Genomic DNA, 14,959 nt, shown 5'->3' with positions numbered 1-14,959 from the left:
TCTAGATTAATAAGTAAAAGTGTAGTTCAAGTCACTGAGGTGTGCTATTTAAGGGGAAGAATTGTTGATTTATTTAATTTTACAAAGAAATTTATCTTTTCAAATCCCATAAGACATCAAAGAATTATGTAAACGTGGGAGATATTAATTCACCTAATGAATCTTTTGATAACTTATATACAAATGAGTCATGTTGGAAAATTCATTTTCTGTGCAGGGGGCATAATCAAAACAGCACACAGCCTTTCCTTACTGATGTGATTTTCTGAATCTTGGACTGCAAGGCACACTGCATATTTAGGGTGGATTCCAAATACAGTAACAAATGGGTTAGAAAGCAAAGTTTATACATACTTGGCAACAGTTCCAGTGACTTAGAACATGGCATCATTAAAAAAGATCCTTGAATACACATGAAATAAATTAAAAGTAACATTTCACTCTATTTTGTGGTTAGATAATATAGATTTCTTATTACTTATATCATGTGAAACTTATGTACATATATGTTTTCATGTATGTACAATAAACATCTATCTATTATATATGGGGATGGGTACGTTAACATATATGGTGATACATTGTGTAGCCTAATAAAATTTGCCTGAAGATAGAGAATAGAACAAACCACTATATTATAAATAAATGCCAGGAAGTGATGTTACATACCTTTAATCCTAGCACTTGGGAGCCAGGGATCTGTCTGGATCTCTGTGAGTTCAAAGCCACCCTGGACTACATGAGATTGGCTCAGTCTAGGAGAGAAACAGAGCCAGGCAGTGTTGGTACACACCTTTAATCCCAGTACTTGGAAATCACATGCCTTTAATCCCAGCACTAATAAGAAAGTTTGGCTGGCCAGAGAAAGGTATAAATTGCATGAGGAAACAGGAACTAAAGTCTTTTCAGGCTGAGGAGTCCTAGAGTTAAGATGTGGCAGTGGCTTGTTCCTTTGTCTCTCTGATATTAATGCAAATTTTATTACGGTATACAATAAATTTATCAACACACTTATGTATAAGTTAATCACACACATACACACACACGTGTGTGTGTGTGTGTGTGTGTGTGTGTGTGTGTGTGTGTGTGTGTGTTTGTGTATAACAGAAACAAAATATGTCCTGAAAGGAATATGAGTTGTGACTATATTAGGAAACACTCTATTCCATGAGGATACACAAGTCATTCTTGAGTTTCAGTGTAATTGTGTTGCATATAGAGTTTCAAAAGTAAGTACAACACACCAGCTGATATTTGTGTTCCACTTTATCATCTCTACAGGCATATAAAATTGATGACCATGTGGCAAATATGGGGAAAACTTTACTAATTTCCTCTTAAGTCTGAGAGTGGCATATAATCCATAGTATAGTTAATGTCATACCCCATATCCAGTTTTTCTTTCTAGTTCATGTTTATTTGGTCTCCAGTGGGTTTATAATTTGGAGGTTCTTCAAGAAAGGGACAGTCTGAAACACTTTTATATTAATCTCAATTATGATTACACATTTGAATAGAAAATATGAAGTTTAGATTCCTCTAATTTTTACTAATCGATTTCAAATTGTGAACTAATTACAAGTATTTAGATAGTAGAAAAAATCTAGATAGTAGTAAAAATATCATTATATTTTGGAAGCACCAGCTTCTCACTGCCCTTTTTCTCTCAAACTTGCAAACCTGAAATACCTGGAGAGTGGTGAGACAATCCAAGCCTATTTCTTGTTTTATGGTGTCTCTCATTCTGTTAGGGATTGCCTGTCTCAACTGATTAAACAATATGACAAAATCACTTATTATTTTAGACACATTAATTTCATTGATCTCCAATTTCTTGATTACTTAAAAGACCAATCAACTTCACATTGGCATTAAAATTTGCATGGGAAAGCACTAAATTTTTTTCAAATATTAAAAACATAAAATGCACATCTGTTAGGAATATAAACATTTCAAATTGGATTATGAAACTCTGATTGGATGTCAGTTTTGGCTGGATTTTAATCTATCCAAAAAATGAGGTTCACATGATAAGTAGTCAAAGCATAAAAAAAAAAAATCAATGTGTTTGAGAGAAGCTCCTAAAATACTTGAATAGACCCCAAGGTACAGATTATATATTATCATTATCATTATCATTATCATTAGAATTCATAGTACCTGCCTCGAGTTAAATTCTAGTCTTTTCCCAGAATTCCTTGGCCATGCATCTATTCTTTGCAACAGAATTTCATGGAGTGTGTTGATCACAGCAAGTACATAGTATTGTATAGGAAGTAACCTGTAAAGTCAGAGAAATTTCAAAATTATGCTTGAATAACCACATCAATCTACTTTTAGTTTAACAATTCTTAAGATTCTTACCATTAAATGATTACAAAGTACATTTAAAATATATCCATCATTTTGACATGAAATCTAATAGGTATTTTAATATAAATCCTGGATCTAGACATTGTGGTAAATGCTGAAAGACCAGAGTGACAAAGGAACCAGTCTCAGCTACTTGCTGCCTCAGTAACTTCATGAATACTCTGACTGAATGTCTCCGAGTCCTCGGCTAAAAAGGGTTCAGCCAAAAAGGATTTAAACTGAAAAAGCTTCAGCTGAAAGAGGGTTTCTGCCAAAAAGCTTTTCTCAGTGCAAAAGAGCCCTCATTCCTTTGTCATTGTGCCTTATACACCTTTCGTGGCCCAGCCATAATACTTCCTAGTGCTGGGATTAAAGACATCTGCGTTTCCCAATTATTGGGATTAAAGTTGTGTACCCCACTGCCTGGTTCTGTTTCTTTCCTAGACTAAATGAATCTCATGTAGTTCAGGGTGGCTTTAAATTCACAGAGGTCCAGACAGATCTCTGTCTTCTCAGTGCTAGGATTAAAGGTGTGTATCACCACTGCCTGGCATCTATGTTTAATCTAGTGGCTTGTTCTGTTCTCTGATCTTCAGGCAAATTTTATTAGCATACACAATATATCACCACATTTCATTTTTTGTCTAAAATAAAAGATTGTATCTAATATAAGAAAAAATATACAATAAGTTCAATAAGTGTATACTATATATACAGTCAAGATTTCATTAACAATGTTCAGTTCATAAATATTTGATAATTTTAGAGAAAATACTCCATTATTTATCCTATTTTGGTGAGTTTAAATTTTACCTAATTCATTTTCTATCCTAAACTAGTATTACCAACCAAATCTATCTTTTGATATCTTTCAAACATATACACTTTACAACTCTCTAGTGTTTCTTTTCTGAATTTGTTATTAACAAGGAAAACTATAACTATCTAATCTTCAGCTCCCTCAGAGAACAAAGAAGGAAATATTAGCTGAGTAAGTAGGAAGTGCAAATAAGCGACTTACAAAAATGTGAGGAATGACAGAAATAGCTGGCTGCCTGAACAGTCACCCATGGTTACTCAACACTGGGCATCCATCTTTAGCCTGCATGCCTAGCATATCTCACAGACTCATCTGTCACGCAGGATTTTCTGAAGGACTGTCCTACTTGGACTTAGCATATTTTGGCTCTCCTTTCTTTTGTGTCCTGCTTCTCCCTTTTGGACAGCATATTGTCGGGAATTCAGACAATGGCATTTTCTTGTCCCCTGGCTATCTTGACACAAAGAAAGTGAACTCCATAGAGAATTTCTTTGATACCTATCATCTTCTCTGAAGTAGATTGATACTGCCTAGAGTAGACATGTATCATATTTGTAAAAATTATGTTATTAAAACATCTTAAATGCCATATTCATAGATCTCTGAGGTATTTGAAGAGTATCTGTCTATCAAAAATATTTTCAAACTTGAAAATATTCCTAACCTACTAAAAGTTCAATTATAATGACTAACTTCTTTCATTTCTTTATATCCAAATTAGTTAGTAATAATAACTTTCAAGGACTAGCAATTTTCATTACATTGTTATATGAACTGTATAGGTAAAAAAAAAACTTGAACAAGAGTAGAAATACATATATAGTGTGATCCAACAATAATAGTCTCAAATTTGTATCAATATACAAAATTTGAATACAATATACAATAATCCTATCCAATATAAAAAAGTAAAAAGTAGTTTCTTTTTAAAAGTAGATTCAATAATCTACTTTTTATTACCATACACTATAATGTAGATTAGCAAATATTGTAGCCACAGTTGAATGGAATTCTGTCTGGATATTTTAATTCAGATAACTTAGAATAGTGATATAAAAGAATAAAAGTCTCATAGAAGAAATTAAGAAGAAATATCTCATTCTCTAGGATCATATCCCACTGTGAGGCAGTGACTCAGATTCTCTGAAGATTTTCTGATTTGTGAATTCTAAGATTCAGTTGCAAATGAAAATCTCCATTTCCATAAAAGATAACAATTTTTTTGGTAATATTGTGATATCTTTACAATATATGTATGAATTTTTCCATAATAATGTTATGTTCTACATATATAAATACAAATAAAGGCTAAGAACTCACTATTTCTTGTCTCTCTTTTCTCAATTTCAAGAGAAATTGAAGTCCTATGTCTTCATCTGAAATCATTGCTCCCACCCAGTTCCAAATGAATTGAATCATTGAAGATACCAAGGCAAGGTCCAGAGATGTGTCCTTAGGAGCCATCTTGTAAAGATGTGGAAACTGTTCATGGTTGCTAAGGAGAAGGAAAAACAGCCCATAGTGAAACTGAAGGTCATAGATCATAAGCAGGGACTTAAAGAAGATGGATTGTGTACTGTTCAGTAAAATACCCAGTTTGCTCAACTAAAGCTGGGAGTTTTAGGATGAGTGGGCTTTTCATGTCATCATTAAAAATATCTAATTCCTAATTAAAAATTACAGATAACCTAAGTCTCCTAGCGAATCAGTTCATTTTCCTGCTATACTTCACGTCTTGGTGGCATAAGTAGTGGTATGTGACTCTAGTGCAGTGGTTCACAAACTTCATAATGCTGTGGACCTTTAATAAAGTTCCACAAGCTGTGATGACACACAACCATAAAATAAATTCATTGCTACTTTATAACTATAATGTTCACACACTTCTTAATTGTTATGTAAATATCATGTGCAGGACGATATATCAGCTCCAAAGGTATCATGACCCACACGTTGAGAACTGCAGCTCTAAACTTTCAAATTATTTCAAGTTTGAATTATATGAATCAAAATAAAAACATTTTCTTCCTTTTATTCTTAGTAACAGAAAACCAGGATAGAAAGGGAAAGTATTTTACTAAAACCAACTCAACCATTTTTTTCCTGTTTCTTTTGATGATGTACAAGACTGTTCCAAACATAGCATATAATGACCACATTGGTCCTGTAAGCACAATTAAATATCTTCTCTGATTTATACAACAGATGTTAGGAAGAAGTTCACCTATTTTGAGAATAAATTTATAATTTACAACAATTGAAACTATAATGAACTATAACTAGCAGAGAAATGTTGGATAAAATATAAATGATCTTTTTTATTTCCTTGTGACCAAACAAAGAGACAAAATCAAGTGGGTGTCCAAGTGTTATCCTGAAAACAGCATACAGAGATCATTAGAAATTAGGCTTCAAACACGATAATATTAAATCAGACTAATTGTGCTTATGTACTTAACACTTGTTTTCTAGACCCATTCCTATGGTAACACAAGTTCTGTTATTGTGTTGTTTGAGAGTGTGAAATATAAACAATCAAGAAAGAAATTAAGCAGAGAATTAGATACAACACATTTTTAATGAATATACATTTATGTGTATATAAATTAAGGAAATAATCAGTACCATAGAAACTGTTGAACATCTGTGCAATTTATGCCTACATTGTCCATTTCTTTTTTTGTATTTAAATATATTTATTTATTAAAATGTTTTGTTTTACATATCAACCCCAGTTCCCCCTCCCTCCCCTTCTCCCATCTCCTCACCTCCCTCCCACTCTACCCCCATCCACTCCTCATAATGGGTAAGGCCTCCCATGGTAGTCAACAAAGTCTGGCATACCAAGTTGAAGTAGAGTCTAGCCACTGCCCATTGTATCAAGGCTGAGCAAGGTATCCCACCACAGGGAATTGACTCCAAAAAGGGTCCCTGGCAGCAGGGCCAGGACTTATCCCAGATGCATAATCCATTTCATGCCTTGAAAAGTATTCCAGTTATCTTAACTAGAATGATCACATCATTGAGAACTGCTGAGCCATATGGTGGTGAGATTTAAGTACCAATAAAGGAGGAATTGCAAATTGTCTCAACTTGCCTTCCAAGAAGATAGATTCTCTCCAACTTCTAAAACTCTAGAGCTATGTAATAAGGCTTTGCCTAATTTGAATCAATATTTTTCCTTCAAACTTTACTGATGCTTCCCTCAGATATTTTTCATTTGTCTGATATTTTGGACTCCTTTGCAATCTCTACTCTGGGATGTCATTTTGTATGCTGTGAATATGTGTTACTCTGATTGGTTGATAAATAAAATGCTGATTGGCCAGTAGCCAAGCAGCTAGTATATGTGGGGGAAAGCAGACTAGGAGAACTCTGGAAAGAGGAGGGCTGAGTCAGGAGTTGCCGGCCAGACACAGAGGAAGCAAGACAACAAGGCAGAACTGAGGAAAGGTACCAAGCCACATCATTAAACATTAATAAGTTTTATGGTTTAATTTAAACATAAGAGCTAGTCAGTAATAAGCTGAGCTAATGGCCAAGTAGTTATAATTAATATAAGCTTCTCAGTGTCTGAGTGATTACTTAACAAGCCACTATGGGACCTCAGTGGCAAGCAAGACAGGAAAAATCCTCCGACTATAAATCCGACAAATTTCTCTCTCTCTCTCTCTCTCTCTCTCTCTCTCTCTCTCTCTCTTTCTCTTTGAATTTTACATCCAGACCACAGATTCCCTTCTGACTTCTCCTCCCATTCCCATCCTCCACCTAACTTCTGCACTGTCCCAATCAACTCCTTTTCTGTTTCTGTGCATAAAAGGGCAGAACTCCAATGGGTATCAACAAAGCATGACATATTATGTTGCTGTAGGACTAAGCTCATCCTCTTATATCAAGGCTCCAGGCAAGGCAACCCAGCATTAGGAATAGGTTACCAAGAGGGAGACAAGGTGCTAGGGACAGCCACTACTTCCTTCCTCTCTTCAGCATGATTCTCTGAGTTCTGCCTAGTGTTTTGTTGTGGGTCTCTTAATCTCTTCCAATAAGTAACTGGATGAAGCCTTTCTGATGACAACTGAGGTAAACACAAACCATGAGTATAGCAGAATATTTTTCGGCATCATGTTGAATGTTTTCTGTTGTTCTATCCTTTATCTCTGGGCCATCCAGCCTCTGGGTCCTGGTACTCCAGGCAGTGTCAGGAGTGAGCTCACTCTTGTGTCATGGGTATCAGGCTGGACCAGTCATTGGTTGCCCACTACCACAATCTCCATGCCTCCCTTACTCCAGGTACAACCCAAAGGCAGGAGAGAATGTGTGTCAAAAGTTTTGGTCCTGGGTTGGTGTCCCAATCCATTTACTGGAAGTGCTGCCTAGTCAAATGGCATCCACTTTTGCTAGGAGTCTTACATAGGTTCTTCCTTGTAGAATCCTGGGAGTTTTCCTATTACCAGCTTTTTACCTGAGCCCAGAATTTCCCCCTCCACCTTCTAGTCATCTCTTTCAGTACCCTCCCTTTCCCCCTCCAAAAAGAATTCCTCATGTTCCCATCCCCAAACTCCCCCAGTTTACTCAGTATATCTCTTTTACTTACCTTTCCCAGGGATGTCCCTGCTTGTCCACTTGGTCCCTCCTTGTTACCTAGCCTTTCTGGGGCTGTGGATATAGCATGTTTAACCTTTGCTTTATCTCTCATAGCCACTTATAAGTTTTGTCCTTCTGACTCTGGGTTACCTCACTTAGGATAATTTTTCTTCTTTTTTCCTTGTCCCAAATCCCATTTTATTCAACACATTGGGTGTTCAAAAGCATATATACATAATTATCATATGAAACCACAATTGTTGGCTTTTGTAGAGGCAGAAATATTAATTGTACAATAAACAACAGAAAGTTCATCCCTATAAGCACTGAGTTTACACTTTCACTATATATAGTTTTAATGATATAATTTCACATAGACATTCTGCTAACACTAGTGACTTCAATTGGGGAGAGGTTTGGGAAAGTGATGAGAGTCAGAGTAGGAGGAGGGGTTGTAGGTTTGATGGCTGTGATAGAGGTGTTGCTAGATCTTGTAGTCAGATTGGAAGAATAGTGATATAGTTGTTGAAAATGATGGATACAATGATCTGGAGAGTAAATGGTGATAGACATGATAGTGCTGAGGAAGGGGTGATGCCGAACAAACATGGTAATTGCTGTGATAGTGATATAAGGGTGGTAGAAATGATGGTAGAACTGGTGGAAATGATGGTTGGGATGGTGATCAATGTATCATGGTGGCCATGCCTAGGTTGTAGTATTTAGATGTCAAGATAGTTTTACAGATGCAAGTGCTGACATCTCATGGTGGGGAATGATGTTACATTGACTGTAAATTAATAACAATCATTTGTGCAAAACTATTGTCATTATCTCATGCATGTGAAATAATGTCATATTGTAGTGATATATTGTGTCCCCCAATATATTGTGCATCCTAATAAACATATCTGGGTCAGAGGACAGAATAACTACTAGATACAGAGGCCAGAAAATGGTGGCACACATGCCATTAATCCTATCACTTGGGAGGCAGAGATCCACTTGGATCTCTGTGAGTTCAAGCCACACTGGAAACAGCCAGGCATTGTAACAAGAGTCTTTAATCCCAGGAAGTGATGGCAGGAGCAGAAAGGTATATAAGGCATGAGGACCAGGAACTAAAGGTGATTAAGCTTTCAAGCAGCAGTTAAACTAAGATTCATTCTGGATGAGGCCTCAGAGGATTCCTGTCTGAGGAAACAGGACCAACTGAGGAATTGGCAAGATGAGGTAATGTATTCTTCATAAAGACACTATGGCAGGGCTACTACCACTATTCTCATTTTGTCCATGAAAAAGAAAGCAAAATGATATTTCTTCATTTTGTTTAAGATCACACAGCTGGGAGGGCCTGGAAATTATACTCTGAACCAGACATTTTGCCTTTGGTTCTTTATACTTTCTTCCTTCATTTCTTCCTTCTTTCCTTCCTTCTTTTCTTCCTTCCTTCCTTCCTTCCTTCCTTCCTTTCTTTCTTTCTTTCTTTCTTTCTTTCTTTCTTTCTTTCTTTCTCTCTCTCTTGTTTTCTTTCTTCCTATCTTTCTGTATGTATGTATGTTAATTAAATTTATTCATTTATTTTACATCCTAACTGAAGTTTCCTGTCCCTCCTCTTCTCCAATTATCTCCCTATAACTTCCCTGTGCCCCCCTCAACTCCACCTCTCTGTTGCAGTTCAAAAAGGTGTAGGCCTCCTATGGATACCAACAGAGCATGGCATATCAATTTGAGGAAGTACTGTGTTCTTTCCCTCATATTATGGCTCGGTAAGGCAAACCAGTATGAGAAACATGTTTCCAAAACCTGTCAAAGTATCAACAAGAGGCCTGGTTCCCACTGCTAGGAGTCCCACAAGTAGCCCAAGTTATACAACAGTTGCACATATGTGGAGACCTTAGGGTCCCAACATGAGGGCACCTTTGCTGTTGTTTCAGTGTCTATGAGTTCTTATGTACCCAGGTTAATTATCTCTGTGTGTTTCTTTTTGATGAACTTAAGCCCCCTGGCTATCACAACTTTTAAATGCTCTCTTCAACAGAATTCCCAGTGCAAAGACCAGTGCTTGGCTGTGAATATGTGCATCTGCTTCCATTACTTACAGGATGAAGGCTCTCTAATGGCAACTAGTGTAGTTACCAATCTGATTACAGGAAATAACCAATTCAGGCTACCTATCACTCTTACCTAACAATCTGGGAGTCTTATCTGGGGTAGGCTTGTAGATTCCTGGGAGTTTCCATTAAACCATGATTCTACCTTACCCCCAAATGTACCCCTATCAAGATATCTCTTTTATTAGTCCCATCCAAACTGGATCACTTATGTTCCCATTCCCACTCATCCCTAGTTTACCCAGTAGATCCTTCCTAGGGAAATCTATCCATCTCATTTCTCTGTTGGGAACTCCTTGTTACCTAGTCTCTCTAGGTCTGTGGATTGGAACATGGTTATCCTTTATTTTTGAGCTAATATCCATTTATGAGCAAATACATACCATGTTTGTCTTTCTGGGTTTGGGTTACATTACTAGGGATGGTTTTTTCTAGCTCCATCCATTTGCCTTCAGATTTCATGATGTCATTGTTTTTAGCAGCTGAGTAATATTCCACTGTGTAAATATACCACAACATACCTATGAACATCTGATTTTTGACAGAGAAGCCAAAAATGTATCAATGGAACAAAGAAAGCATCTTTAACAAATAGTGCTAGCACAACTGCATGTCAACATGTAGATGAAAGCAAATGTATCCATATTTTTGACTCTGCACAAAACTCATGTCCAAGTGGATCAAAGACCTCAACATAAAACCAGTTACACAGAACCTGATTAGAAGAGAAAGTGAGAAACAACTTTGAATGCATTGGCATTAGCACAGGAAACAACTTTCTGAATATAAGACTAGTAGCACAGACACTAAGATTAATAATAAATGTGGGACCTCATGAAACTGAACAGAGTATCTAAAGCAAAGGAAACTGTCTATAAGACAAAATACCAGCCTACAAATTGGTCAAAGATCTACACCAACCTCATATCCAAAAGGGGGTTGATTTCTAAACTATGTAAATAACTCAAGAATCTAGACCTCAGAAAACTAAATAGTCCAATCACAAAATGGGGTAGAGGCCTAAATAGAGAATTCTCAAGAGAAGAATCTCAAATGACAGGGAAACAATTAAATAAATGTTCAACATCCCTAGCCACCAGGGGAATATAACTCAAAATGACTCTGAGATTCTATCTTACACTTGGCAGAATGGTGAAGAAAAAAAAAAAAACACAAGTGGCAGCTCCTGCTGGAGAGGATGTGGGACAAGATCACTCTTCTAACCAGGTGGTGACCAAAACCTTTAATCCCAGTGCTTTGGAGACAGAGCCAAGCAGATCTCTGCGAGTTTGAGGCCAGCCTGGTCTATAGAGCAAGATTTAGGACAGGAACCAAAACTACACAGATAAACCTTGTCTCACAAAATCCACAAAAAACTAGACTCTTCTATTGGTGGTGGGAGTGCAAATTTATACAGCTAGTTTGGAAAACAATATGATGGCTTTTCAGAAAACTGGGAATTGATCTACTTCAAGACTCAACTAAATCACTCTTGACCATATAACCAAAGGATTCTCAATCATATCCCAAGGACACTTGCTCAACTAAGTTTATAGCAGCTTTATTCATACTAGCCAAAATTTGAAAACAACATAGATGTCCCTCAACTAAAGAATGGTTAAAGTAAATAGTTTTAATGGCTAAACTGTTGAAGTATGAAATTTCAGTTATCATATACTTTGCTTGGATCATATGACACAGATACACAACCTCAACAACAAGATCATCCAGATGATTACAATTTAACAGAAAGGGAGAGAGTATTGTGGGATGAAACTCCCCAGTGAGTGGTGAGACCTCTGATCCTCTTTCTCTAGGCTTTATCTTTCCATATTAAACCCATTTCAACATGATTACCTTAAGAACTAAGCCTTTAAACCACTAGATTTTGGAAAGAATTGATGTCAAATCATAGCAAATTAAGTCTACATCTTATGCACAAAGTTTGGTACAATGGTAGAAGGAAACATTGTTCCATTTTAATAATTTATAAAAAAATTCATGAATTTCCTTCAAAAAATTTAAATGCAAAATAGTGTTTGTGATTTTCAGACAGCATATGCCAATTGTACTCCAGTTGTAAAAAAGGCAATAATATTAAGAAGAATATCTACTCAGTAGACAAATACTCAACAATGCCTGAATTAGTTTTCAGTCTTGTTTGAAATTAATTTACTTAAGCATGGAAGTGTATATTTTTTTTTTTCATAGCTTGAATATAAAGTCTGTCTTGGTTGGGAAGTCATGTGACATAATCTTGAGTCAACTGGTTCCACCACATCTGTGAGCAGAAAAGCAACAAATAAGAATGCTATTGTTTAGCTCATACTCTCCATTGTATTCAGTACAGGAACATAACCAAAGAAAGAATTGCATCTGCATCATTCAATCTAAAATAATTCAACACATCTGGAATAATCCCTGGTAGACATTCTTTGAGTTTTGTTTTCATATTTATGCTAACTCATATCAAATTGATAATTAACATCATGCACTATAATGACCTTGGATTATGAATACATTTCTGTGTGCCTAAACAAGATCCTTCAGTCTACCTTGCACAATAACTTCCCATATTATCCATCAGCTGTACAAACTTGCAAAAGTTTTTTGATTGGAGTCTATTATGTATCTATGATGTGAAATCCCACATTTAATGTTTCCATATATACTGGTCAGGCTCCATTGTAGATCCTGAGTAGGAATGTTGCTGTTAATATCTGGGCATAACAAAGGAAATGTTGGAGAAATGATGTGCTAGGATTATATGATAAAGAGTATGCTAGGGGGAAAGAGTAACTTTGTCATCAGAGACATTGACTAGAACAAATTATGGGAAATAACTCCCAGGCATCTTGAGGCATCCTCAAGACCCATGCTACCCTTCTTTCTCAACAATTTGAAAGCATTTACAAATATATTGGGGGACACAGATAGTGTGGAACACCATGTCATTCTGGATGTCAATTTTACAGGCCCAGGCATCCTGATAATAGCTAGGCAACTCAAAATGTAAGATAGGGACACTTGACTCCTTTAAACACATTATTACATACAATTTTATATAAGTTTAATGAGAATCTTGAATCCTTGGTTGAAGAAAAATGTGGAGGATAAAATGGTACCCACAAGCTCATACAATGGCTACAGCAAATTTGTAATTTCTGCAAATCTCATGAAATCTTAGAGCTCTATATAGAAGACAAATTGTTTCATGTAAGGAAACCAACTCATCTTCAAAATGTGTGATAATTTCTTTGATGACGATGATGATGATGATGATGATGATGATGATGATGATTATTTTATTTTAGCCAAAACAGAGGAATCAGTGTGTAGTATCTTCAGAGGCCATGTACAATCTTCAAAGTGAGTATCTAATATAAATAAGAATAACTCAAATTTGGAGTGGGGGATCGTAAACTAGTAGCTACAATATATACACAAATGACATGACATGGAAGTGTGTAGACCCAGGACCTGATGCTCCCATCTATCTGAGCCTATAGGCACCCTTCTCTTATTTGATTATGAAAACAATTGTCTCCTAATGTCCTACAACCCTTCTTGCTCTTAGAATCTTTCTGCTTCCACTTGTATTGAAATCCTTGAGCTCTGAGGGGAGAGATTTGATGGACATCTCCAACTTAGCCTTTCTCTTGACAAAATGTCTGGCTGTGGGTCTCTGTATCTTCTTCCTTCTGCTGCTGGAGGAAGCTGTTCTGATGATGATTGAATCAGATACTGATCCATAAAGATAGATTATCCACAGGATTCATTTTATTTGTTTTCTTTTAGGACTGTGGTCTTTGGTTTTTCCCCTGGTTTCAGGGCTATTTAGCGTCAGGTCCTTGACTATCCATTCATTTGGGAGTATGAGTTCCATTGCAAGAAGTGGACCTTGGTTTAATTAGACATTGGTTTTCTATATCCAAAATTTCCCTGCCATCATTGCCCTAGAATATTATGCAGGCAGGACACAATGTAAATCAAAGGACTCTTTACTGAAGGAGTAAATGTGTCTCTGACACTTATGCCTGTTTTGGGGATTTTTCTTCCATGTTATGTTGCCCTGTCCAACTTCAGTGTAATATTTTTTTACCCTATTAATTTTTTATAATTGACTCTTAGCTCTTAGAAGCCTTTATTTCTGATGAAAGATATGAGGGGAATAGGTCTGGAAAGAAGCATATGTGGGGAGTAACTAGGAGGGATAGAGTGAGGGGAAATCATAATCAAGATGCTTTGCATGAAAAAGTATCTATAGTCAAAAAAGGAGAAAGCATAACCAGGAAAAAATAGTAAAAGGTGTGTGCATCCTAATGTAATGTTCTAAATCATCCCATAAAAAATGCCATAAGTTATGGAATAGAGCCTCTGTTTTCTCATCATTTCTGAATTTCTTTTGTAATTATTGTGAATAGTAGGACAAGTTAACTCTTCTTTAATACTTAGGTTGTTATGGAAGAAGGATTTTTGAAACCTTAAAGAATGTCTATGTTAGAGAACAATGTATGTATCTATGTGTTTCTTTGTAAATGTGCACATGTATGTAAATGAGTGTTTATTAGCAGGGGTATATGTGGGATATGAAGGGCATGATATATAAAGAAGTAGGAAAATGAGAAAATTTCCTTTTCTTAACATTATGTTTTTAGTGAAACTGAATAATATCTGGACCCTCTCCCTATCCTTCCTACAGTCACTGTCACTCTTCACAAGACATGATTTTCAAGTTAAGAGACTCTTAATTCTTTATTATTTTTGTTATATATCAATGTATATATGCCACATAAACACAAAATACTTGGTCCAAAAATGAATTAATTAATTTATGCAAATTCCTTTTAATCCCATATCAAATTGAATGGAGTCATCACTTTAATTCATGTCTATATTCTCTCCATTGTAGTGATTTAGTAAGGAACACAACCTTATAACTGTATAAGTTATACTGGAAATGCTATATTAGATGTTAATATATAAAATTCAGACTAATGCATAGCTTTTATCCAATTCAACAACAAGCATGGCTATAACGAAGGAAACCAGCCTTATAGGTATAGTAATGTCAGGTCACCAAAGTCCA

This window comes from Onychomys torridus, chromosome 1 (genome assembly GCF_903995425.1).
Source record: "Onychomys torridus chromosome 1, mOncTor1.1, whole genome shotgun sequence".
In the NCBI taxonomy this organism is placed as follows: domain Eukaryota; kingdom Metazoa; phylum Chordata; class Mammalia; order Rodentia; family Cricetidae; genus Onychomys; species Onychomys torridus.
This window is presented reverse-complemented; position numbering follows the sequence as displayed.